Source organism: Lactuca virosa, chromosome 3 (assembly GCF_052849685.1).
Source record: "Lactuca virosa cultivar CGN04683 chromosome 3, Lactuca_virosa_CGN04683_v6, whole genome shotgun sequence".
Classification (NCBI taxonomy): domain Eukaryota; kingdom Viridiplantae; phylum Streptophyta; class Magnoliopsida; order Asterales; family Asteraceae; genus Lactuca; species Lactuca virosa.
The window spans coordinates 418,307,901-418,334,082 of NC_136428.1; positions in this window are offsets into that span (position 1 = coordinate 418,307,901).

Below are 26,182 nucleotides of genomic sequence, written 5' to 3' on the forward strand. Positions count from 1 at the left end.
TCTTGATTAAGTCTTGAAACTTTCAAGAGCTTTAAGACTCCCACTGTCCACTTGACATATAAGACTCCCTTGTCAAATATTCAAGAGATAGTGCAGATCCTTTATCAAGACTAACACTTTACACAATTGGCCTAAGTTGGTCTCTGTTTTATCCAAAACATCACAACTTACCAATTTCAAATGTACAAGAGTAGATAACCTTTTACTCTTACATTTGACTAGTGTTAACAAACCCTCTTTAATATATTTCACTCAAGTTACAATCTTGGAGTATGACTCTAAGAATTGTTTTGGAACGAAGTATGACTCATCTTTTTGATTTAACCATTTCAACAATTCATGACTCCTCTTCTTAGTCATAAAAATGCACTAAGATGACTTTAGAGGACCAATTGTGATATGGTATCTTAATCATTAAGATGATCATAAACATGATACTAAAGTACTCTCCCATCTTTTTGAGATTTGAGAAACTTTTATCTTTCTGCCATACTTTGATTCTTCTTATTCGTTCTGTCTCACATTGAAACTTCTCCAATGCTACAGACTTATACTTAAACTTATAAGTATAACCATATTTACTAAACTTAAGTAAATCATGACGAATAGTCTTCTTGATCTTTTGTGGTGGACTTGACCAGTGCACAAGAATGTGTACTCGATCCCTTAGTCCTTTCCTTATTCACATAAGGACTTAGTCTTAATTTTCCAAGCTGAAAGTTCTCATTCATCATACTATACAACTTGCATGATTCCAAGTTTCGGTCCAATTGAACCTTGGGTGATGAGAATCTTTCCTTATTTGGTAATATTAGACACTACCACAATCGAAAGAATCAAATCCATTTTTCCAATATTGCTATCAATGGAATCTTATAAGCAACAACTTTTCACAAATGCCATTGTAAGGATACTTAAAATAAATAAAATCAAAACCTTTTTCTTTTATTTTAAAACTTTGCGGAAAAACTTATCCTTACAATCCATATGAAAACCTTGTTGTTATCTATTCCTAAGCAATATAAATATCATAACTCTTAAGTAATAGCCCAAAATTCTGATCACCGAACCATGCGATTGAAATCCATCTTCGCGATCAGAATCAGCATGTACTTAATAGAGTTAGACAATGGACTTTACCTGAAGTAGAGCCAAACATATTGACTTTAACATCCTTAGGTAAATTTGGCAGCTTCGTAACCAATGCCCCTTTCTTTGGCAATAGTTACCTATGAACCCTTGATAATGGGACTATCTCAGACTTCGCCTCTCTCTTTACCATTGGGTCAACCGAGTTGACTATGGCCGATCCCTTTCCATTGGGAAGAGAGAGCTTTACTGGATATCCAATGTCATCATTGTCAATGTCCATAGCTTTTTAGGAAGTTGATCTTAGCAAATAGATAAGATCATTAAGGGTCTTGTCTTAGTCTGTTTCATAGGATTCCCAAAAGAACTCACTATGTGACTTAGAAAGTAGTTGAGCCACCAACTTTCTCAAGACTTTGACACCCAACTCTCCTGGCTTGTCAATATGTGACTACATCTCCAAGATGTGATCACACCTAGACCTTGCCTTGCCAATAGGGCTTGAGTGACCTTAAACTTTTAGGAACTTGTGGGTTAGGGAGAATAATTGGAGGAGGTGAAAGAAGTATGATATCCATGGGACATCATCTTTATTTAGGAAAGCTTGTTTCAAGAGATTTGGGAAGATCATAAATGTCTAGACCATACATCTTTTTGGGAGATATTCAAGATAGTTGATTTAAAGTCCTTAATATGACACCCAATATGAAATATTAAGGCTAGGACCCAACAAACTATTTTATAACTTAGAAGAGGGATGCCGTAATCCAAGCTATAAAATATTTGAAGGTAGGTGAATGACGATTCACCAATTTCCACCATGAAAAACGAAATAATTTATTAGGTTTTAATTGGATTTGAAAGTCCTAGATCTTTGAGATTCATTGAACTGTTCAAAGGCATGTTTCAATCTCGAGTGTGCCCTTCAGGTTTTGTGACTGGGATGCCGAGGATCACAAAACAAGGTGTGAATAACCATGCAAATATACTTGGTACCCTTAATATTTACCCCTTAATCAGTGTGCCGGTTAACCACACACGCTCCACCGATACTATGATAAATATTAAGTTACCCTTTGCCTACCTTGTTAAGTCCAGGTTAGTGTGCCGGTTAACCACACACGCTCCACTAACGACTTAAGCAAAGTGCAAAGTGTAATTTCATGGGTTAGCACCAAATTCACATTTTCCTAAGTAACTAAGATTGGGTATTAATAAGAGTTTAGTTACTTAGTATTTATCATTAATACTTTTAATGAAAGGAGAATTATAGTCCTTGTCCTACCCGTTCGGCTAACGACCCTCCACCAGTCAAGGAAGCGGTGGGTGAGAGTGGACACCCATTAAATTGCCATTTTATAGGCAGTAACCTTATACCCCCCTTATAGACCGGCTTCGTGAATGAGGCCTACTAACGGCAAGACTGACTTTACTCTTATACATATATATAAATATTATTAACTTATAATATTATAAAGTATAAGGGTTGAATTTTAACTTTTAAAATTCTAAGGGCTAACTTGGAATTAAAGTATTCATAAGTGAAAACTTTTTCAAATTCCAAAACTTGTGGGCAAGTTTTGAAACAATTCAAAACTAATTAATTCCATAACTTATGAGTTTAAAGTAGTTTTAATTAAAAAAAAAACTCTTCAAGTTCCATAACTTGAGGACAAGTTATGGAAGACTTTAAACTAATTAATAAAAAAAAATTACTTTTTTTTTATTGTAACTTATGGAACTAATTAAGGTTACACTTTTTTTTTAAAATTTAATGAAGAGACTCTTGAACCTCCATAACTTGAGGACAAGTTATGGAGTCATAAAACCATTTAATTAGAACTAGACTCTTCATTTTGTAACCTTTGCCAACTTTTATGAGTTTTATGATTCTTAAATGTGACTTTTCATATAACTTGAGGACAAGTTACAAAAACACACTTTGGAATCAACTCTTAGATTAAAATGGATTGAAAACAACTATTTCACACAACTTTTCTATTAATCTAAGAACCTCATAAGAACAAGATAATTCAAATCATCAATCTTCAAGAAATTAGCATGAACATACAAACTAATACAAATCTTGAAATTATGACAATTATCTTAGAAATTGGATTAGCATGAACATTACCACATCAAAAACAAGTTTATAAGTCCAAAAACATCTTAGGGTAATGTTCCTAGTCCAATTCCAGCCAAAACAATCGAATATATGCATCCAACTCGATTTTTCAGCTACTTTTGCAAGTATAACAAGAAAACAAGCCTAGGCTCTGATACCACTGTTGGGTTATGAGCATTCTAACACTCCTAAGTGTACATGCAACCCTAAATACCTTGGATCTATGTTTTCTCTATTATACATACAATTATGAACATCCAAGGTATTATCCTAATCTAGCATACAAAATAATAAATATAACAAGATAGAATACATACCTCTTTGATGTAGAATGTCTTCATGAAGCTTGAGTGCCTAGTGCCCCAAGTGTGACACCTCAAATGGTTCACACAACACCAAATACACTTGGAATAACTTGAGAGAAACTTGAACACTCCTTTAAATCGTCTAGCCCTCACACTCACACATTAGTGCACGATTTCTTGAGCCATGGGATTCTTTTATATGGTGGCTATTAGGGTTACACCATGTAACTCATAACTTTACCCATTCCTTATGCTCCATGGATTTTAACCTCCATGGAGTATCCATGGGTCACCCCATGGACTTAGTCCAACATAAGGAATCTTGGATCACAAGCCCACATATATAAGAATGAATGATTTACACAATCAACCCATATATTTAATTAGTCTCCTTTTGATCACTTAATTAATTCCAAATTAATTCTTGATCAATACTAATTAAATAACCTTATTAATATATTAGAACTTATAATATATTAACCAACCTTAAGTGTTATTTCTCTCATTATAGTCTATCCAAATGCATGATGCCATGCAACCCAAATGGACCATGCCGGGTCGGGTCAAGTCTTACCAATTATAGTTACGGACTTAGACATTAATCCAACAATATTATGATATGCGTAGGTACTTTTCTTGTGAGTTTTGTACCTGCTTTGGTGTTATTTGACTCGGGTGCGAGTCGATCATTTGTGTCGTTAGCGTTTAGTCAGCACATCAGTATTCGACGAGAGGCGTTGAGTCGATCTCTACGAGTTTCCATAGCTGACGAGCGAGCGGTGTATGCTACTGACGTGATTCGAGGAAGTGTACTCGAGATCTTCGGTGTTGAGTTCCCGATAGATCTGGTCCTGATTGCGATGGGGGACGTTTGCGTTATAGTGGGCATGGATTGGTTGAGCCGATTTGGGGCGGTTATAGACTGCGAGCGGCAGATGGTGACGATACGAGACCCTAGTGGGGGAGTGCTGACTGTATATGGCGAGGGTACCCGATGTGGGTCAGCATTTTGTTCGGCTGCCAGAGCGAGACAGAGTTTACAGCAGGGCTGCAGCGGGTTTGTAGCTTATGTGATGGATACACGAGTGGCCGCAGAGAGGCCGATTTCGGTTGATGATGTTCCGATAGTGCGTGAGTTCCTGGATGTTTTTCCCGAGGAGTTGCCGGGTGTGCCTCCCGAGAGGCAGGTGGAGTTTCGCATCGATTTGGTTCCGGGGGCAGCGCCTATCGCCAAGGCGCCTTATCGCCTTGCGCCGCCAGAGATACAGGAGTTATCCTCGCAGCTTCAGGAGCTGCTGGGGAAGGGGTTTATTCGACCAAGTAGCTCGCCGTGGGGAGCGCCGATCCTTTTTGTCAAGAAAAAGGATGGTTCATACCGGATGTGCATTGATTACCGGGAGTTGAACAAGTTGACGGTCAAGAACCGTTACCCCTTACCAAGGATCGATGATCTGTTCGATCAGTTACAGGGAGCGTCTTGGTTCTCTAAAATAGATTTGAGGTCTTGATATCATCAGATTAGAGTGCGGGATGAGGATATCCAGAAGACGGCGTTCAGGACTCGTTATGGGCATTACGAGTTCGTGGTGATGCCTTTTGGGCTAACCAATGCACCGGCAGCGTTCATGGATCTCATGAACAGGGTGTGCAGGCCGATGTTGGATCGATCGGTGATCGTGTTCATCGACGATATTCTGGTGTATTCGAGATCCCGAGAGCAGCATGAGGAGCATTTGAGGGAGATCCTCGGGGTTTTGAGATCGGAGAGGCTTTACGCCAAATTCTCCAAGTGTGATTTCTGGTTACGAGAGGTCCAGTTCTTGGGGCATCTCGTTAATCAGAATGGGATATTGGTCGATGTGACAACCCGAAAAATTTTTGTTTTGAAAACCCAGTCAGTCAACTCAACTGAGTGTCAAACTCACTGGAAATGAGTTCTAGCCTGGTTAAAGGTCATTCTAAGGAGTTTTAAGCCTAGTACACTTAAGGAATGAGTGTTAGAATGTACCTGCTAGAGACACTGTTCAACAAATCAAGCTTTAAACTCTTCAAAAAGAGTTCACGGCCACAACACTTGAGTTTACGGCCGTAAACTCAAGGTGGGCCGTAAACTCACCCTTAAGACTCATATTCCCTTATTTTCATTCATTATCTCACTTTCCCTCAAGAACACTTGAGTTCTCTCTCAAGTATCATCAAACTTTTCATCTTAGATCTTCAAAAGTGTAAGTGTTCTTTCTCTAGTTTGTTGTTAATCCTTCTTAACTAGATTCATCCTCATTATTCATCCATGGAAATCATGTTTTCTTAGATCTTCAAGAAACACCAAGAACGCCAAGAACACACACTGTCACACCCCAAAACCGGAACGGCACAAACGTTCAGGGGTGGAGGACGTCATGTTTACTATCACAAGATATGCATTATAGTAAGCAAGTAATGAACAACCATTTCATTAGAAAGAAAGTGTTTACAATGTGTGTGTTCACAAAACATAGAATTCATAAGCAAATAACAAAACAAGACTTGAAGCTACTATGCTCCATCTTCTGAATTCCCAGTACATGACTATTAGTCTCCTGAGAATACAAGTTATTTGAAAGAGTTGATCAGCAATTAAGTTGGTGAGTTCATAAGATTTTAGTGATGTAAGTAAGTTGTAAAATGTAGTTGAAAATGTAGTTGAAAATGTAGTAAGTTGTAGTAAGTTGTAAAATGTTGTAAGTTGTAAGTTCTGTTTAGAAAAGTTCGCCTGTTCCTCTAGAAAATCCTATATTTCCTACTTTAATGAAAGATAAGTAAAAATGACTCTACAATCCCTTCCATGAGTACTAAATGGATACAAGTTATATAAGACTCAGAGTAAACAAACAATCGATTGTGCGCATCTGCCCTTAGGCGGACAGCACACATCCCATTGTTTGTTTGATCATTGTGGTATATAACCCTAGGGTATTCACCTATTACTCATGGAGTTAATTGTAATGGTCCCTTTATATTTAATGAAAGATTCTTTAAGAAAACCCTTATTTCTTATAATAAAATGGTAACCACAGTGATCACTTCTATAATAACTTAGTTTATACTGGATATATATGATCTAATACCGGATAGAAAGTTAATTGGGTGAATCTGCCCTAAGCCCACAACCAAACAAGGAACAGGAAGTAAGGCGGAAAACACACATCCAACTACCTATTGGGTATTAGTTATATATAACCATGATGTATAAACTAAAGTATTATAGAGTTAATCACCTAAGGTCCTTTAAGTTTATACTGGTTTAATAAAATGGATTAAACCCTTTACTGGGAAGTTTCTAGTTTTGTATACCAAAGGTTCTGATTTGGAAAGTATGTTTTGTACTAGAAAATTGTGCATTGACTCTGTGTTCTATGACTTGACCCATACCTGGTACCCTTATGATGAATTAATGTATGCTGAGCATATATATATCTAGAATCGAATAAAAAATAGATTGGGTGAGTTCGTTCCAAGCCCACAACCAAACAAGGAACAAGAAATGAAGCGGAGAGCACACATCCTATTACCTGTCGGACCCTATTGATATATATATATATATATATATATCCTTTGATGTATACATTAAGGAATCATAAGGTTAGCATTATGGTCCTCTCTACTAAACGTAGCCTTCTACCAAGGTATCTAATGTTATCTATGTGTGTTTCTTGCATGAGTTGTGTAATTTCCCAAATGAGACTATCATTAACCAAAAATATAGTTTTTATATTACTGTTTATTGTGAGAAGATCACAATGTGAATGAAATGGGGAAATAATAAAGTACTGTAGTGTTGTATTATAGTAACTACTGTTGTACTTTCTACCTTAAACCAATTGATATTTAAGGTATGATGTGACCTGATTGTACCATACTATCGACTAATAACACGACGATGAAAGACGTCGGAAGAAATGACATTTGGCACCTGTAGACTTGCAAGTCCCACTGTAGCTAACAGCAAGGTGTAGGATAGTCAATCCAGTATAGATCTATACGCAAATTCACGCTCTCCCTCTAGGAGGTTCTGGCTACAAATCGAGCCATGACAGGTGATGCCATGCCCCGAACGACGGTCCACATTTATGTTATTGTATACTTGTATATGTAATGTATGTAGTAGTTGTATTGTATGTTCTCTCTGTCTAGTATGTATGTATGTTCTGTTTGTTTCTCATCATAGTATGTTTGGACTCATGTATGAACTGACTCATGTATGAAATCATGTTTTCTTAGATCTTCAAGAAACACCAAGAACACACACTAGTGTTCTTGGCCAAAATCAACCATTTCAAGCCTCTATATCGTAAGTACTCTTCCCTACACTTGATATCTAGTTAGGACTCATGCTTAGAGCCTTGAAAACATCAAGAACACAAGAACAAAAGGAGTTTACGGCCAAGCCATCTCCCATGGCCGTAAACCCCTTTAAGGGTGCCATTTTGGCCGTAAACCCCTTGAGTTTACAAAGAGTACATTTTCGAACACACTAAGAGTACATTGTCGAACATACTAGGGATACATCATCGTATAACAAACGTTTCTTTCAAATTGGCCAACACTTTGTTCAGTAAAGAGTCCGTTACTATCATTCGTCATGAATTGGCGTGGTCCTCACCATACTAAGTTCATATGTTTCTATCGCCTCGATCGGCAAGTTCTCGAAACTTTTGTCATTCGTATCGACAGTCCGACCTAAACCTCAGTTTTATCTTTCATATTCTAAACCCCGAAGTGCTCGTGCGAAGAGTACTTTGTCCTTTGAAGCCTTATCGTCAGATGTCCGCAGACCGTCTCGAAATACCACTCGTCCAACAGGCCAAGTTCGAGCATAGAGGCTATGGACGAATACAGCCCACCTATCACTATTCAGTGTATACGCGAGAGTGGTATATGATTATGGTTACGTAGATTTAGTATGTGTGTTTCCACCCTATCTCCTGTTCCTTGTTTGGTTGTGGACCTGGGGCAGAGTCACACATCCGACCGTCTTACTAATTCTAATTATATACGACTTGTATACACGAGGTAATGATAGATGGACCAAGTATGAATCCTATCATGAACATCAGGGCAAAGTTGTCAGGTCTACGAGTAGGTATTCTGCAAATCAGAGGAGCGCCCCCAGTAGTGCTGTATAATTTCGAGACGAAATTCCATCTAACGGGGGGATGATGTGACAACCCGAAGTTTTTTTATTTTGAAAGCCCAGTCACTCAACTCAACTGAGTGTCAAACTCACTGGAAATGAGTTCTAGCCTGGTTAAAGGTCATTCTAAGGAGTTTTAAGCCTAGTACACTTAAGGAATGAGTGTTAGAATGTACCTGCTAGAGACACTGTTCAACAAATCAAGCTTTAACCTCTTCAAAAAGAGTTCACAACCACAACACTTGAGTTTACGGCCGTAAACTCAAGGTGGGCCGTAAACTCACCCTTAAGACTCATATTCCCTCATTTTCATTCATAATCTCACTTTCCCTCAAGAACACTTGAGTTCTCTCTCAAGTATCATCTAACTTTTCATCTTAGATCTTCAAAAGTGTAAGTGTTCTTTCTCTAGTTTGTTGTTAATCCTTCTTAACTAGCTTCATCCTCATGATTCATCCATGGAAATGATGTTTTCTTAGATCTTCAAGAAACACCAAGAACACCAAGAACACACACTAGTGTTCTTGGCCAAAATCAACCATTTCAAGCCTCTATATCGTAAGTACTCTTCCCTACACTTGATATCTAGTTAGGACTCATGCTTAGAGCCTTGAAAACATCAAGAACACCAGAATAAAAGGAGTTTTACGGCCAAGCCATCTCCCATGGCCGTAAACCCCTTTAAGGGTGCCATTTTGGCCATAAACCCTCCTAGATGTAAAGCTTGTGACCTAGAACCATTCATTGATGAGTATAAGACCTTAAACCACACTCACTTCATAATGTCCATGAGTTTATGGCCGTAAGATCCTTGCTTGGCCGTAAACTCATCAAAAGCATTCCTTATGATGGTCTTTATCATCCTTGTGTAGAGCAATGGTCCTTAAAGCTTCCCTAGCCTTCAAACAAACACTTATGCATGTTTGACCATGAGTTTACGGCCGTAAACTCCCTTTGGCCGTAAACCCATGGTAGTAAACTCATATTAGTACCATTCCACTCTCCTTTGATGAATCATATGTGATTCCAACACTTGGTCAAAGTGTTTCCTAGTCCCGGAGGGTGTTTCCTTTCATATAGTTGCTTATAAACACTATATTCATGCCAATATATGTCAATATATGTCATTTAGGACTTGTTGTGTCTCGGGACTTCATTCGTGGAACTTCTCATCCTTACACGCGTATTCGTTGAATCACCCACATCAGGTGAGTTCATACCCCGTAATGAATCTTTTAACTGATTTGAATGCTTTTAAGGGGGGGAATACAGGTTGAACACAATGATAATTGTGTAATTGTTTGTTATAAACATCTTTCAAAATGTTGCTTGTGTCTTTTATAAGTGATCAAAACATTTCAAAAACTCTTTTAAAGTTATGTTACTTTATAGTTAATCAAACTCCATTTTTAAAGTACAAGCATAACTTAGTAGTAAAATGAGTCTTTTCAATAACAGTTCAAGTAAAAACATTAGTAAACTATAATAGGTATAGTTTAGGAAGATACTATTCATTACTTCTACTACAATGAAGCATACAAAGAGTCAGTTCATACATGAGTCAAAACATACTATGATGAGAAACAAACAGAACATACATACATACTAGACAGAGAGAACATACAATACAGCTAGTACATACATTACATATACAAGAATACAATAACATAAATGTGGACCGTCGTTCGGGGCATGTCATCACCTGTCATGGCTCGATTTGTAGCCAGAATCTCCTAGAGGGAGAGCGTGAATTTGCGTATAGATCTATACTGGATTGACTATCCTACACCTTGTTGTTAGCTACAGTGGGACTTGCAAGTCTACGGGTGCCAAATGTCATTTCTTCCGACGTCTTTCATCGTCGTGTTATTAGTCGATAGTATGGTACAATCAGGTCACATCATACCTTAAATATCAATTGGTTTAATGTAGAAAGTACAGCAGTAGTTACTATAATACAACACTATAATACTTTATTATTTCCCCATTTCATTCACATTGTGATCTTCTCACAATAAACAGTAATGTAAAAACTATATTTTTGGTTAATGATAGTCTCATTTGGGAAATTACACAACTCATGCAAGAAACACACATAGATAACATTAGATGCCTTGGTAGAAGGCTACGTTTAGTAGAGAGGACCATAATGCTAACCTTATGATTCCTTAATGTATACATCAAAGGATATATATATCAATAGGGTCCGACAGGTAATAGGATGTGTGCTCTCCGCTTCATTTCCTGTTCCTTGTTTGGTTGTGGGCTTGGAACGAACTCACCCAGTCTATTTTCTATTCGATCCTAGATATATATATATATATATATATATATATATATATATATATATATATATATATATATGTTCAGTATACATTAAGTCATCATAAGGGTACCAGGTATGGGTCAAGTCATAGAACACAGAGTCAATGCACAGTTTTCTAGTACAAAACATACTTTCCAAATCAGAACCTTTGGTATACAAAACTAGAAACTTCCCAGTAAAGGGTTTAATCCATTTTATTAAACCAGTATAAACTTAAAGGACCTTAGGTGATTAACTCTATAATACTTTAGTTTATACATCATGGTTATATATAACTAATACCCAATAGGTAGTTGGATGTGTGTTTTCCGCCTTACTTCCTGTTCCTTGTTTGGTTGTGGGGTTATGGCAAATTCACCCAATTAACTTTCTATCCGATATTAGATCATATATATCCAGTATAAACTAAGTTATTATAGAAGTGATCATTATGGTTACCATTTTATTATAAGAAATAAGGGTTTTCTTAAAGAATCTTTCATTAAATATAAAGGGACCATTACAATTAACTCCATGAGTAATAGGTGAATACCCTAGGGTTATATACCACAATGATCAAACAAACAATGGGATGTGTGCTGTCCGCCTAAGGGCAGATGCGCACAATCGATTGTTCGTTTACTCTGAGTCTTATATAACTTGTATCCATTTAGTACTCATAGAAGGGATTGTAGAGTCATTTTTACTTATCTTTCATTAAAGTAGGAAATATAGGATTTTCTAGAGGAACAGGCGAACTTTTCTAAACAGAACTTACAACTTACAACATTTTACAACTTACTACATTTTCAACTACATTTTACAACTTACTTACATCACTAAAATCTTATGAACTCACTAGCTTAATTGATGATCAACTCTTTCAAATAACTTGTATTCTCAGGAGACTAATAGTCAGGTACTCGTGCTGGGAATTCAGAAGATGGAGCATAGTAGCTTCAAGTCTTGTTTTGTTATTTGCTTATGAATTCTATGTTTTGTGAACACACACATTGTAAACACTTTCTTTCTAATGAAATGGTTGTTCATTACTTGCTTACTATAATGCATATCTTGTGATACTAAACATGACGTCCTCCACCCCTGAACGTTTCCGCCGTTCCGGTTTTGGGGTGTGACAGAATGGTATCAGAGCATTGTTTATAGTGAACTAAGTATATCAACCGATAAAAGATATACAACTATAAATACAATGGGGCTTAATTGCTTTAGATAATGATATATTTTAAGAGTATAACGATAAGTTATAAAAATATACCTACTTGCTTATACATGTAGACTAAGTATCACAAGAAGAACATACCTAAAGTATTTAAAGTTTGAACACTGTCGTCAAACCTGAACAGTTATGTAATCATAGCTAGAATCAATATAGCCTGATCAACTATATTCATTCGAGATGTGACCGACATGTGTTTGGGAGTGATGTGGTGTTGCAACGGTCTTAAAACTTACCTAAACACCAGCAAGAGAATACTAGATCAAGTACAGTAGAGTTAGAATACTATAAGAGTATTCTATGATACCATAACGCGATAACAAGTTTGAAACATACCAAGAAGATTTCAGTAAAGTACTATAGGAGTATTTTAGACCATGTAAACAACTTATGTGATAAATTAAAAGACCCTTACGAATAGGTCTATAATCTTGCAATGTATACTCCCAAGGTTATATATAATTGAGATTTTATAGACTTAGAATTTGTGATCTACGCTTCACTACATGTTCCTTGTTTGGTTGTGGTTTTGGAGTAGGATCACTTATTCGAAGGTCTATTTAATCTTGAATTATATACAACTTGTATACATTGTACAATTATAGGACTCTGTAAGGATCACCCCATAAAGTTATCCTAAATCTCATAGATTCTTTAGACACTTCCATTCTCGCACGACAACCCAAATAGATGTAACCACTTCCTCATAAGCAGTCAAGAGAAGTTTTCAAGGAGGGATTAGCTGAAGTAACCAGAACGTCTAATGAGTCACACTAATAAATAATAATATTGGTTAACTAAATGAGTTAGTGGAAACACTGCTCATATTACGTGTTAGGATTATTTTCTTGCATGCAGCTGGCAACAGTTATTCAGGTAACATATATTCATTCGAGGATATCCATTTCTAATTCATAAAGTTTATTTGGTATAGGCTTTTTATGAATTGTTTCCAGAACCCTGTGGAAGTCAGGATCAGATACACTCAGAACTAGGATAACCTTGTCTTTCAGCTTTCGGCTTATCTCCACTGTTATAGACTTATTCCCATCTCATCTTTGTACTCTTTTAGCAAAGATGCCTCCTCGCAGATCAAACAGACGTACTACACCGATAACTCCAATACTTTCTCCACAAATCGATGTGGCAACTCTAAATGCTGCAGTAGCTGCGGCTGTGGCAACAGCCATGGCTCAATATCATCCTACCAGTTCCAGCAGAGGTGGAACACCTGTTCATTCTACTCAAGGTGAGGTCCCTGTGCGCTCGAGAGAGTGCTCCTACAAGGACTTCACTAACTGCAAACCCCTTTCCTTTAATGGAAATGGTGGAGTCATCGCTCTGATGCGATGGTTCGAGAAAACAGATTCGGTCTTCGAAATCTGTTCGTGCCCGGAAGGGAGCAAAGTGAAGTTTGCTGCCTGCACCTTCTCCAACAAAGCCCTGACATGGTGGAACAGCCATGTTAAGTCACTGACCCTATCAGTGGCTAACTCAATAGGTTGGGAAAACCTAAAAGAGTTAATGCTGGAAGAATACTGCTCGAGGGGCGAAGTTCAAAAGCTGGAACAAGAACTATGGGAGCTCAAGATGGTCGGCTCAGACATAGTGGCCTACACTGACAGGTTTTGTGACCTGGCAGCACTATGCCCCGGGATGGTTACCCCGGAGAGCAAGAAGATAGAACGATACATTTGGGGTCTCACTACACGGACAACAAGAGTTTGAAGTACTTGATGGATCAGCCCAACCTGAACATGCGCCAGAGGAGATGGTTGGATGTAGTAAAGGATTATGACTGCGAGATCCTGTACCACCCGGGAAAGGCTAACGTTGTAGTCGATGCCCTGAGCTGTAGGGCGGAGAGTGCCCCGATACGAGATATTTGTATGAGGATGACGGTGATGACTCCGTTGTTGGATACCATCCACGAGGCCCAGGCAGAGGCTGTGAGACCGGAGAACCGCAAGAGAGAACGGGTGATTGGGCAGGTATCTGAGTTTGTTACCGATAGCCGAGGGCTTATGACCTTTCGGGGTTGGATTTGGGTGCCGTTTGCGGGCGGGGCACGTACCATCCTGATGGAGGAGGCACACAGATCGAGGTTCTCGATCCATCCCGAGGCCACTAAGATGTATTTGGACCTGAAAAGAGATTATTGGTGGCTCTGTATGAAGAGGGATGTTGCGTGGTTTGTTGAGAGGTGCTTGACCTGTCGCAAGGTTAAGGCCGAGCACCAGCGTCTGCATGGCAAGTTGCAGCCACTTGAGGTTCCCCAGTGGAAGTGGGAACAAATTTCTATGGATTTCATCACCAAATTGCCGAGGACCGCGAGGGGTGTCGATGCAACCTGGGTGGTCGTTGACCGGCTAACGAAGAGCGCTCACTTCCTTGCTATCAGTGAGAGCTCTTCCGCAGAGAGACTGGCAGAGATGTATGTGAGAGAGGTGGTATCGCGACATGGAGTACCGATCTCGATTGTGTCAGATCGAGATGTACGTTTCACTTCCAGATTCTGGAAGAAGTTCCATGTAGGTTCATCATACCTACTCCATATATTCGATATAGGTTCATCATACCTATTCTATAGGTTTATCATACCTATTCCGCATGTCATATCCAATACGTTTGAGTTTCCATTATAAACTATTCTGGGTTTCGCGAAAGCTAAGATCTCAATACTTAGTAGAAACTCTCCAATATATAACCGTTAATCCTCGAGGGAACGACTAACGTCGGGTATAAGTGTCATATTATTGATCTTATATGGTTAGACCGCCCGCCTGGAGTTGCTAGCTACAATTACGTCTGACGAGATGAATTTTGGCGCTGACGTTAGCATTATCGAAACATTACCACGTGTAACAACGGGGTGAATGACTTTAGCACGCACGCCTTATTATGGTGTCGGTGCATTAATAAAGTATAGTGTCACGAGTTCGGTTATGATTTCATTATAAAATCCCAGTTTTGTTTCGTTACCGTATAGAATCGATATTGGATTTATACGGGGTTTATGTTCACTCTTTCTAATTGAAAGAAACTGTATTTAGTGGGATAGCTTGTGACTCAAAGCAATAAGTGTCAATACCAAAAATTAAGTTATATAACACTTAATTAGTATCATGACACGACTCGACAAGATTTATTAACTTATATAAGATAAGTTATTTATATAAACCATTTGTTTGTATAAGAAAACACAATATTTATGTGGGAGGAGTTTGCCCCACCAGTTAAGTGTCGGTTTTCAAATTAAGTCAGATAATACTTAATTATTGTCACGACACGATTTTACAAAGTTCATAAATTCAAGACTTATGAGTTTTTCATATAAATGATACAAATTCTTCTATAAGGTTTCAAGAGTAAAGTTGGTTATTCTATGTTCTCACAAAGGGTACCATTTCCTATTTTTATATAATTTCATATTCAAAATATTTATATAAAAATGCACTTTGATGTAAGTCTAAATTACTTATATGTATTTTCCAACTCTTGTACATTTGGATTTGAACAAATGGTATTTATGAATGAGTCATAACACATTTTTATAACTCAATTATTTTATACTTTTTAATAGAAAAGTAAATATTTATAAAAGGTGGTCAGCCAGCCAAATTTTACCAAACACTTTTGGGTTATAAAAGTACTCTGTGTCAAAACCTGTAGAACTCACCAACAATTTTGTTGACGTATTTTAAATGCATGTATTCTCAGGTTATTTAACAGATCGGAAGTATTCGCTCAGAAGATTCTTCATTAATTGTATTATACATTTGTAAACGCCAGATTGTTAGGCGTGTGTCACGATTTAGTAATAGCCATTGTCAATGTAATTTCTATTTCAGTTATAATAGAAAATTATAGTTGTACTGTTCAATGTATGTTTAATAACTGTGATTACTGATTTACGTCGCGCACCTCGGCGTTTCCGCCGGCGGCCGAGGGTGTGACAGATTGGTATCAGAGCTATTGGCTATTGTGAACTAGTACTTTCTTAGGAAGGCGCGTCTATAGCCTAGGGCTTACTCTCTTAGGTTAAGTATATTCCTTAACCCATAAATATAGGGTTATGCATATATAAACTCGAACCCTTGAATGCCAATAAAATGCAAGGTTTTTGGTCAAACACCTTAGCTAAGTTGGTTGTACATGGTCCGAACCACAACTAGACATAGACTGATCACCTATGTTTAATTATGGTTAGACCGACGCACAATCAAGCTTGGGTTCGGTTGGTAGACTAAAACGTTTGGAATCCATAATATTTAAAGAACATCACAGTTCAAAAACACTTGAGAACTCTTAAAGAGTTTAGTGAACACTTTACAGATACTTGGAAAATAGTTACCTTAAATGCTCATAAAAATATAAGTATCATAAACGTAAATCATGTCCGAAGTTTATCTTGGAATAGTAATTACTCAACTATGATATCCTATGAATGCATCTTTTAGATCTCGTAGGAATACCTTGCAAAATATATGCACCTTCGCGAATCATTTCGAATTCGGTTTAGGTGTTCAGTCACTTTGTGTGTTTCTGGTTGTGAATCGTCGGACTTATGATGGGACTATCCAAGTTCAAAAGGACATCTACCCCTACCCTTCGTCTTTTGTGACCCTTTTTGAAGGAGAATAAATCGGACTCGATAAAAACGTGAAAAATGAAGATTGTTAGGAATCTTACCTAGTTTCCAAAACATCTCGATTCAAATGAATCAAAACTTCAAAACTCAAGATATAGTCAAAACATTGGGCAGTAGTCAACTTTCTCTGTAACATTCTCTTCGTGAATTTGTACCATTTGTCCCAATACTTGGTGGTTTCTTCTCACTCGTTCCAAGTGTAAAGTTTCACCCTTGTTAGTACTGTAAAAGTGTGTTGCATCTAATACTCATAGTAGAGTCAATCTTGGGCAAACCCATGACAATTCTACACGTTTGACATAATTTAAGCACTATCGTTTATATACACATCGATATTTTCACGCGACTCATTTACCCTTAAACTAATTGTAGTGAGAAAAAGATATGTCTCACAAGAGACCAGTCGGTGATCGTCCAACACCAGCAAAATCGCTTGCCGCAACTACGATTGAGATAATGAATCGAACAACTAGTATCTAGCATCTTTGTAACATCCCAAAGTTCAAGGCCAAAAATTTCATTTTTAAATAAGTTATTACATAAAACCATCAGTATAAAAACATTCATAACAATATCTCGTGTCAAACCAAAGTGTCAGTAATCAAAACATGTTATCATAAAACCATATCAGAGTGTAATCCCAAAGATCTCTTGTGAGGAAAAGATAGTGTGATGCGCCGCGATCAAGCCGGCTCCTTTCCTTTGAAAACGAGTACCTGAAACCAAAACTGTAAACTGTAAGCACGAAGCTTAGTGAGTTCCCCCATCATACCACATACCATACAATCACATACAATTAGGGTCCATTAGACCCATTAGACACATGTTTGGGCTTATTAGGGCTTCATTAGGCCCAATAGGGTTTCACTAAGCCCATTAAGGCTTCTTTGGGCCCATTAGGGTTTTAGTCCCTTGTCCAAACATCCAAACCAAAACACAACATCAACGAGGCACACCGCCACTCGACACGGCGGCCGGTGGCGGCAGCCACCGCCCTACGGTGGTGGTGTGATATTTCTATTATTCCATTTTTGTTACAATTTACAATGCCAATCCGATTAACACACGCGCACACACTAATCTAATCAAAACACACACATAACCACTAAGACACACACATACACGGCGGTGCATGGTGGCAGCCACCACCGCGAGGTGGTGGCAGCCACCACCGCGAGGTGGTGGTGGTGGCTGTTCTCGAGAATTCCGACCAAACCAACACTACCTACATGAAATAACAAACACGCTTACGATCTCTTTCTTGCAACGAGTCCAGCCACCCTCCTGGTGGCGGTTGGCGACGACAGCACCATGGAGAGGTGGCAGCGGCGGTCTTGACGGTTGCCTAACACTGGAGAGATAGAGAGAAGGACTTGGGGCGACGCTAATGGCAGCAGCAGCAACGACAGAAGATAACCCTAGCTCGGCCTTTATTGACGGCGACGCAACAGCAAACGTCACCGGGAAAGGCGGAGGTGGTGGCGTTAGGCGGCAACACCATGGCTCCTCCGTGCTACAGCGACGGACATAGGCTGAGGCAGCCAACCAAACGCGAACAGCAACGTACCCACGAGCAGCTTCCCAATCCCCCGAGTCTCTTTGTCTTGCCGGCGGCGGAACAAAGTGGTTGCTCCGGTGGTTCTTTGGTGTTGGCGAGGAGGCGGCAATGAAACAGTAGCGAGACGGGTCTTCGCCGGCAGCCAAGCCATGATGACATCTCGATGGTGAGGCAGCAGGCGGCGTCGTTCGGGACTCCATCTGGTCGGAAAACGAGAGGGACATCGGGCGGCGGATGGGGAGAATGATGAGGTGGCGCCGGAGGTTGGGAGGCATAAGGGGGAGGTGAGTGACGGCTGCAACATAAAGTCTTAGGGTTAGGTAAAGCATTAATCGAACCAACTACATTATCAAATGAAAAGGTGAAACCTTGTTTATACAATGCATGAAAGGAAATAATATTTCTTGCCATTTCTGGCGAATAACAACATTTATTCAAATCTAAACTAAACCCACTACTTAGAGATAAAGTATAAACTCCAATCTTGGTGACAGGTAAAGCTTTCCTATTCCCCATGATTAAGTTTATTCTTCCATGCTCCACATTCTCACTTCTTCTTAGTCCCTGCAAATCAGAACAGATATGAATACCACAACCGGTATCAAGGACCCAAGAGTTAGAATGGGGTGAGTTATTAGATAAGATAGTGTAAATACCTGCATGGTTGGGTTTAACTTTCCCATCCTTCACATCTTGCTGGTACTTTGGGCAGTTCTGCTTCCAATGTGACTTTTCATGGCAATAGAAGCATTCAGCCTCTTTAGGGTCAGAAGAAGGAGTGACAAAACCTTTCTTGGTTCCACTTGAAGAAGAGCCATCAAGGGTCCTAGCCTTGGTACCCTTCGAAGAGCTCTTCCTCTTCTTCCCTCTACCTTTCCCGATTGCCAAAACCGGGGCGGAGTTTGGAGTAGGAGTGTTAACAACCGACTTACCCTTAAGACATGTTTCTGCGGTCTTGAGGAGTCCTTGAAGTTTGCTGAGTGTGACCTCTTACTTATTCATGTGATATGTCATGCGGAATTGATCATAGCACGATGGTAAGGAGTGCAAAATGATATCTATTGCAAGCTCCTCAGGGAAGTTCACATTAAGCTTCAGCAACCGATCCACATACCTTTGCATTTTCTGCATGTGGCTCGTGACGGATTCCCCGTCCTTCATCATGGTTGTTATGATAGAGCATATGATTTCATACATCTCTTGTCGTGCACTTTGATGGTATCTTTCCATCAGATCTTGGTGCATTTCAAAAGGGTAGAAGTCCTCATAGGACTTTTGGAGTTCCGCTGTCATGGTGGCCAACATGATGCATGCTACTTTTGTAGCATCCCTTTCATGTGCCCGGAAGTCAGCGATCTCCTGGGGAGTTGCAGTGGTCTCATCAATCTCCTTAAGCTCCTTGTCAAGGACATATTCTTTGTCCTCGTAGCGGGTAATCATCCTGATGTTTCTGATCCATTCATTGAAGTTGGATCCATCAAAAGTGACTTTCCCACACAAGTTCATAAGGGTAAAGGAGCCTTTAGGATTAGAGCCAGAAGCAGCATTGTTTGAAGACATCTGAAAGAAGAGAACAAGATTAGTTTAGATATTAAGAGAGTCCTTAATAAAACACCCAAATGTAATATTAAGGCTAGAATCCAATCACAATATATTATAACTTAGAAGAGGTATGCCGTAATCCAAGCTATAACATATTTGAAAGGTAGGTGAATGACGATTCACCAATTTCCACCATGAAAAACGAAATATAGATATTAGGTTTTTAATTGGTTCTTAGAAATTCCTAGATTCTTTTGAGATTCAATGAACTTTTCAAAGGCATGTTTCAATCTCGAGTGTGCCCTCCAAGTTTTGTGACTGTGATACCGAGGATCACAAAACGAGGTGTGAAGTAACCATGCAAATCACTTGGTACCCTCAAGGTTTATCACTCAATCGATGTGCCGGTAAACCACACACGCTCCACCGATGCTATGGTAAACCTTAAGTCACCATTTACCTACCTTGTTAAGTCCAAGTTAGTGTGCCGGTTAACCACACACGCTCCACCAACGACTTAAACAAAGTGTAAAGTGTAATTTCATGGATTAGCACCTTATTCACATTTTCCTAAAGTAACTAAGATTGGGAATTTAATAAAAGCATTTAGTTACTTTATAATATTCATCATACTTTTAATGAGAATTTATAAGTCCTTGTCTTACCCGTTCGGCTAACGACCCTCCACCGATCAAGGAAGCGGTGGGTGAGAGTGGACACCCATTAAGTTGCCATTTTATAGGCAACAACCTTATACCCCCCTTATAGACCGGCTTCGTGAATGAGGCGTACTAGCGATAAGACGACTTGACGTTATACATATATATATTAGTAACTTATAATATTATAAAGTATAAGGGTTGAATTTGAACTTTTAAAATTCTAAGGGTTGGAACTAAAGTTTTAATCAAGACTTTACATGTTCCAAAACTTGAGGGCAAGTTTTGTGAACTTCCAAAACTTTTCATTTCTTATAACTTATGAATTAATTGAGTAATAAAAATGAAGACTCTTCATTTTTATAACTCTTGTGTTCTTTTAATGGCTTTAATAAAAGTGAGACTTTTGGTTTTCCATAACTTGAGGACAAGTTATGGACTCCATTAAAACACATTATGATCATGAATTAAACTACCATGAAGGTTACAAACAATTCCTATGATCATCTAATCTTCATAAGTTCAAGAACATGAATATGAACACTTTCAAGAATCAAAAATTACACTTAAAAAAAAGTTGTAATTTTAATAATTGCCATTGTAAATGGATTAGCATAAACATTACACCATCTAAAACAAGCTTTAAAACATCAAAACAGTTTAGGGTAATGTTTCTAGTCCATTTCCAGCAACAAATGTGCAAACTTTCATACGAGCAGAAAACAGAAAAACGATTTTTTTTCAAGCTGTTTGCACAAAAAAAAAAAAAACAAACAAACGAACATGGCTCTGATACCACTGATGGGTTTTGAGCATTCTAACACTTCCTAAGTGTACATGCAACCCTAATAACCTTGGATCTATGTTTGTCTAATAATCATGCAAAGTTGAATTCCAAGGTTATATTCCTATCTAGCATACATGGGGAACATTTTTAACTTGAATGAAAGATCGAATAACTTACCTTGTTGTTGATTATGATCCTTGAAACCTTGTGAGCCTAGCACCCCAAGTGTGATGCCTCAAATGCTTCACACAACACCAAATGCAAAGGAGTAAACTTTGAGAGAATCTTACACTTGCAAAATCGGCTCTAGCCCTCTTGGTGGAGAATGGGTTTCTTATATAGTGTTGACACATCTAGGGTTACACCATGTAAACCCTAATGTGTCATGACTCTTCATTTCCATGACCCATGGGTTTGTAACTCCCATGGAGCATCCATGGAGCATCCTATGGGTGGAACCCAACTTGATAATCCATGGAGCCTCTTAGCCCACTATACAAGATATGGAAGATTTACATAATCTACCCATATATTTAATTAGTTATCTTTTGATCACTTAATTAATTCTAAATTAATTCTTGATCAAACTAATTAAATAATATTATTAATATATTAGAACTTATAATATATTAATAAACCATAAGTGTTATTTCTCTCATTTTAGTTTATCCAATTGCATGGTGCCATGCAACCCAAATGGACCATGCCGGGCGGGTCAAGTACATACCAGAAATAGTTATGGACTTAGACACCTTATCCAACAAGTCTTACATCACAAACGACCTTAAGCCGTCCATTGCTTCCCTGATCTCATAACTGTAGTGGCATCCCTACAGTCTCATTACTGGATTAACTAGATCTAATCCCTCTATGGAAATCCATAAACCGATCTGTAGATTTCCATATCCTCATTGCTGCACCCGAACTGGTGGGTACTACTGTTCCTCCCGCGTTCTAACAACACGCTCATGCCATCTACCAACCTAGTGAATGCTACGGCTACACCCGCAGACTTACAACACTCTATCACTATCTAGCTGCTAGTGAATGCTACGGCTACACCCGCAGACTTACAACACCCTAACACTATCTGGCAACCCGGTGAATGCTACTGCTACACCCGCAGACTTACAACACCCTAACACTATCTGGCAACCTGGTGAATGCTACGGCTACACCCGCAGACTTACAACACTCTAATACTATCTGGCAACCTGGTGAATGCTACGGCTACACCCGCAGACTTACAACACCCTAACACTATCTGCCAACCTGGTGAATGCTACGGCTACACCCACAGACTTACAACACCCCTCACACTATCTGCTGCTAGTGAATGCTACGGCTACACCCGCAGACTTACAACACTTTCCGTGCTAACTGACCGCTAGTGAATGCTACGGTTACCCCCGTAGTCTTACAACACTTTCCATACTATCTGACCGCTAGTGAATGCTACGGCTACCTCCCGTAGTCTTACAACACTTTCCAAACCGGGTCGAACACGCACTCGACCTAATCCTCAACTGAACTTGAGTCCTAACCGGAACTCTAACCTGGTTCCCGAAACCTGTTATCACGTGACCCCACTATACCAGTACCGCACCCATGCCCGTGATCAAAGCGTCACCGTAAACCACAAAAACATCTACACCCTATGGCAGGGTGAGAATCGGTACCTCGCACAACCGTTGTCTGAGAGTCTCGAAGGCTGCCTGCTGCTCGGGCCCCCAACGAAAGGCCATCGACTTCTTGGTCAGTCGGGCCAAAGGAACCACAATCTCGAAGAAGACCCGTATAAATCTCCGGTAATAACTCGTTAGACCCAGGAAATTCCGAATCTCAGATGGAGACCTCGGAATCTCCCACTACATCACAGCCTCTATCTTGGCCGAGACAACTAGAATACCCTTCTGGTTGACAAGGTGGCCAAGAGATTGCACCTGGCGCAACCAGAACTCACAGTTGGAGAACTTTATAAAAAGTCTCTCCCCCACTTAGATTCGACTAAGTCTTCACATTACATGAGAATTGAAGGATTCCCAATCCTTCTCGCTTTCTAATATCCCACTGATGACATCCTGTGCCTGCCAATGCTAGCGCTTAATCGCCGATTAAACCTTGAGATCTCCCATCCTCGGAAATCTCGATGAGTAATCTTGAAATCTGATCCAGTCTGACACCTCAATCCATCTAACATGCTGTCAATTGAAGACCTTAATCTTCACTCTAGCTGACGAATCATCGTTCCCACTCCCAATCTTGCAGTACCACTGAACTCTAACCGAACACAGCCCATGCGAAAACACAATTCTCTTGAACATCCAGTGACCAACCACTTATGCATCTAACACCCGCGACTGACACTACCCTCTTCCTGTCACCAGTTCTGTCCTAGCAACGGTAGTGCCTTGAACTCCAAAGTTCATCCATAAACAATTACCGACCATACCTGAACAATGATAGAACCTTTGAACGCTGACTTCATTGGAGAACAATCACTCCAACCCTGATAACGGTATGCGCGGAACCCACTCTGCAAGATGCGTCCCTCTTTGGGTTCATCAAGGACCTTTCGGCATGCAGGCTGGCATATATGATCCTTGGTAACCCAAACACTAGCAGAAAAACCGACCCGAGGTCTGACTTATCCAAACTCACTCACAATTCCAAAGCGGTACGTATTCCAAACATCCACCTAATATCATAGAAGATGACATACCCGCAACATCTGGAGGAATACTGACCCCCTTCTGATGACATGACCAATCCTGCTACCCTGTAGCAGCCTAAACCCTTGGAGTGACAAACTTCCTCGTGTACTTTCTCGTACGCGCTGCACTGACTCAGGCCCTGCTGGCCTTTCACCCGATGATCAGAAGTCATGGGTCTCTTCTCGGGACCCTCTACTATACGCGCCTGGCACGCACCTCTCTTTCCAGGGTGCTCCCAAATCGATCCCGCATCTGCAACTCTTGGAAATCATATCCTTCAGGGTCTGACACCCTGTCACGCTCACTAACTCACTTGCCAATAGCTAAGCTGCAACACTGGAACATCCTCTGTCCCCAAACTGGGTCACAAACTCTTCCCTGAAGCTTCTTAGATTCTCCAAGACTCTCACTGATTCGAGTATGGATCCTGTGCTTTTAGTAGTACGGGCCCAATACTACCTTCCACACCTATCTATACTTTCCTCAGCAATCCTCCCGAATCCTCCAAGTCACTTCCTCAAACTGGTACACCCAAGCCTCACTGAACCTCACTACTAACTCACTAAAATATATCCTAGGCTTCCCTAGGTTCCCGAACTCACCCAGTCCTCAGTTGCTGAAAGATTCCCAGTAATGTCAACTAGCTACCTCATGAATATAGCCACATGCAACAGAGATCAGATAATCCTTCGAGTAAAAGACCCATCCCTAGAACGGTTGGACTCAGACAAGAGCTGCGCAATAGGGTCAAGTCTCTCACTCTGAGATTATCCGGCCTGTGTCCCATGTGACCTAGCATATTCACTTAATAGTTAGCTCACATTACTAAGAGTCCCACAAAGCACAGAGCAAGTAGCATTCAGACAATGGAAAATCTAACCATCATATTCCAATCAGATCATTCTATCCTCTAATCAGGAATCTGTACATGCAATTCAAAGGCTCATACAATCAGGCATAACCTAAATAGGCTATCCTATTACTGGCTGATCAGTACTAGCATGCAAGTCTACAAGCACATACAATAGGCATATAAGGCATCCTCCTAGATCCTTAGCCCTAATCTAGCATGCAATTCTCATAACCATATCATATCATATCATAACATAACATGTATGGGTATCTTGGGGAAAACTTACTTGAGCTCGGCTGATTGCACGCATCACACACTTTGTTCTTCTCAAAGTTCTTTTCTCTTTTCAGATTCTTTTCGAACTCCTTTTTATAAAATGGTTTTACTTTTGAAAATTTTCATACCAAGCCCTTAGTTTGAGTTCAGACACACCCGAGAGTATGTCCGAATCCCTCAAACCAAGGCTCTGATACCAACTTGTAACATCCCAAAATTCAAGGCCAAAAATTTCATTTTTAAATAAGTTATTACATAAAACCATCAGTATAAAAACATTCATAACAATATCTCGTGTCAAACCAAAGTGTCAGTAATCAAAACATGTTATCATAAAACCATATCAGAGTGTAATCCCAAAGATCTCTTGTGCGGAAAACATAGTGTGATGCGCTGCGATCAAGCCGACTCCTTTCCTTTGAAAACGAGTACCTGAAACCAAAACTGTAAACCGTAAGCACGAAGCTTAGTGAGTTCCCCCATCATACCACATACCATACAATCACATACAATACATACTGTCAGGCAATTCTGGGGTGCCCGACCTACCCGGTCCGGCCATTCTGGGGTGCCGACCTACCCGTGCTAAGCCATTCTGGGGTGCTGACCTACCCGTGTCCAGCCATTCTGGGGTGCTGACCTACCCGTGTCAAGCCGTTCTGGGGTGCTGACCTACCCATCGGTCCTAACAACCAAACCTCGGGGACTATTCCACCCCTACTGCTACTATCACATATATCATAACATAAACATACTATCAGACATATTTGGGGTGTCCGAACTACCCTTCGGTCCTAACAACCAAACTTGGGGACTATTCCCCTCCTACTACCACTATCACATATAACATATCATGCCAATATATAACATATCGGGTAGTAGCAAACCTAGATGAATATCACAAA